The 3,251-nt window shown below is 50.5% G+C and overlaps 1 pseudogene; it reads right to left on the bottom strand.

The window, feature by feature from the left end:
- LOC109470809 overlaps positions 1 to 1,804 on the bottom strand; it is a 7,215-nt pseudogene extending 5,411 nt beyond the window's left edge.
- Between the last annotated feature and the right edge of the window lie 1,447 nt (positions 1,805 to 3,251).

The following is a 3,251-nucleotide window of genomic DNA, read 5'->3' as shown; positions in this document are numbered from 1 at the left end:
CATGGCCAGTAGGTGTTAGGTAGTGTGACGGTAGGGAGGGATGCACGCCGTGGTGTAATACGGCTTCCTTCCCCTTGGATCTCCCATGACCCATATGTGTTAGGCTGTGTGAGAAAAGCGATATGAGCTCTTGTGACGTCTTCACCTCTGGACAGGATTGCATCTGTGACGTTGACGTACATGCTCACACCTTGGTCAGCAGGCTGAGATGCCAAAGCTGTCCTCTGCTGTCGCCGGGACCTTATACCTTCGACCTCGGCGGCGTTTCTGTAGAAGGGATTTCGCTGGCCGTTGGTCTGTCCAGTCGACCCATATGTGACCATGGATCGTCCAGACCGTCGGTTCTGTCGCCTGTTTGTGACGACATGAAGCGAGATCTCTCCAGCATCAGCATAGAAAGACATCGGTCCGCTCTCCTCGTCATCTGGGATCTCACTGTAGGTATGATGTGAGACAGGCAGAGGACGCTGTGTGGCAGTGTGGTGATCTGGGATCTCCCAGGAAGTGTGCGGGAGGGCGGGCAGGGGGCGGTGAGCAGCGGCCATGTGATCTGGGATCTGGCTGTAGGTGGGTTCAATGGACGGTATGACCTACAGGATGTCGCGTCGTCTGGACCGCCCCCGGGAGTACACGCAGGGAGGGATGCTGACCGGACCACACCGGAGATCGCGTCATCTGGGATCTCACAGTACACGTGTGGGAGACCGGGCAAAGGCCTCTGTGCAGTCGCTACGTCATCTGGGATCACGCTGTAAATAGGTTCGATGGAGTGCAGGACAGCGGGCAATGACCTACAGGAGACTGCGTCATCCGACGCCATCTTGCCTGAACGTGCAGCTGCGGGGAGAGAAGCAGACCTCAGCAAGCCGGGGAAGGCAACGCCAGGCGGGATTGTCCAAATGTGTGCATCGTCGTTGTCCCTGTCATGATCCTCGGTGTTTGACCTTGCTGCGCACACCTTCCATATTAACACTGCAAGGGACGACACGACCAGAACAACCACTGTCGAGACAACAGCTGGGATGAGAACATGACCTGGTGTCTGAACCACCTCTACATCCGGTCCAGGTGTGGTATTACCCTCAAGTGTAAACAGGTCTACCGGTTCTGAAGATGTGTAGTCTTTCTCTGTAGTATCAAAGTAGTGTGTCGGACTGCTGGAGTGGTCAGTGCCCGTTCTGTATGTTGTTTCTGTTGTGTGGGTGTTACGCTGAACCAAGGGGACAGTGAAGAACACCTTTGTGTGTTCTCCTCTGGTGAGAAGAATGCAAGTGATGTTCTTTGTCTTGTCATGGGTGATGTCTGTGTGAGTAGTGAGCTGTTGGTTACTGCCAGACTCTGTAGTGGTGAGTGTGCTCGTGTCTCGTGTCTGGACAAACGACATGGCAATACCTTTAGAGACGGTACTCTCTGTGCCTGTGTGTATGGGCATGGAAACCAATCGAAAGATTGGGTTTTTCACCAGGGCCACCGTAATGCCACCGTCATATTCCCAAACCTGTCTGCACTGCTCAAGCGTTTTGGTGTCCAGTGAGTCTGCCAGAGAGCCGTTAGAAGCCAGGACAACTACAGGGGGCTGGATGGAGATCGTGCTCAGAGAGCTATCCAAATCACCGCATGATCTGCCAGGGTTAAGCGCTCCAATTTCGGTATTACCAGTCACGTTGTCGGATGAAACAAACATCCACCAGAGCGAGAGTTCGTGAGCATTTTGCCTGACACAGAAGAGGAACTTAGGTACCTCAACGACCATTGTAACTAACCCTCTCATCACACTGGCCACCCGATGTAGACTCCACATCATTTTGTGTGGCGTTGCATCATGGACAGACGACAACATACCACTGCTGACATCTAGCCCTGATAGCATAGACTGTCCCACAACACCTCTCCATCCAAACCATGACAGATCATTATCCCTCAGGTCTAACCAGGCGAGCTGTAGCTGTTGGAATGACGCCGGAGAAATGCTTTTGATTGCATTCGACCTCAGATGCAGGGACACCATTCTTTCAGTCCAAAGAACCAGGAAGGATGTACAACCTTTAACAGGTTGTTCTCCAGATCCAACAGATGTAGTCGAGTCAGGCGCCCGAAGCTTCCTGGCTCTATCTGCCTGATGTTATTGTTGGACAAAATAAGCACAAGGAGGCTCCTCAAGCCAGTGAACCAAGTCTGCTTGACATAGGTCAACCTGTTAGAATTTAGGGACAATTTGCTCAGACCAGGAAACCCAGCAAAGGTGTTGTTCTTCACATCAGCGATCTTTGCATCTATCAAAGCCAAAGTATGGACCACCGTCTGCTTGAGCGGTGCCAGTGTCAAGGCCGACAGGACATGGAATGGGTATCCTCTTATTGCCACACCATTTACCCCAGCAAGAGAAGAGAAATGACTTGTAGGGGCGACACTCCCATTCACGACCTCACACACGACACATGCATTTGTACCAAAAGTGTGCAAAACCACGTGCGTGTACGAAGAAGGCACACACGTCTGCCATTCAGCAGCGTTACACTGAGGAAATCGTGGGCCACTTGAGGCGGCACAGTCAGCTTCCAGTAAGAGAAGCAAGAAGAATATGGCTGCGTTTCTCTTCGCACTTCTTACATACATGCCGTTTACCTGTAGCCAAACCTTTTATTTGAGAAACGATTTGTCACTCACCTACAGTTTGTGGACTTCTTCCGCAGATCTGTAAGCATCAATGACAGGCTTCCTTCCTCCTTTCAATAAGCTCCGGCAACTAACACGTTTGGCACTGCCGGCCGCAGCCGGCGGCAGTGGCGTCTGAAGGTACACTGCATTTATTTACCAGACGAATGAATGACTTATAGTGTTTATGTTTATGCACGTCGCGATTGACGTAATTACCTTCGCCAGAAATCTTTTTTTTTGTTTGGCTACGGTTGAGTGACGTGTAGGCGGCACGACTCTTGAAGCCATGGATGGATGTTCATTATATTTGTTAGTTATCGTTATAGAGACTAAGGCTACATGTAAGTTCATGAATGGGCCTTATGGTACGTTATTGCAGTGAACCCTTTGCGTTTGTTGGTTTTTGAACTCGAAACGCTGTGGATGGATCAAGATAATATTTAGTGGGTGGGAAAGGAATGTCAAGTTCGAGAATGGGCCTTGTGATCCTGCGTTACCATAGTGGTATTTGTTGGTGAACAAGATAACTCGAGATGCTGTGGATGAATCATGATAGAATTTAGTAGTTTTGTAGGGTTAGGGAACGGAGGGTC

This window comes from Branchiostoma belcheri, unplaced genomic scaffold, assembly GCF_001625305.1.
Source record: "Branchiostoma belcheri isolate BF01 breed outbred unplaced genomic scaffold, Haploidv18h27 scaffold234, whole genome shotgun sequence".
NCBI lineage: Eukaryota > Metazoa > Chordata > Leptocardii > Amphioxiformes > Branchiostomatidae > Branchiostoma > Branchiostoma belcheri.
Note: the sequence above shows the minus strand (reverse complement) of the source record. Positions and strands in the feature narration are given on the sequence as shown.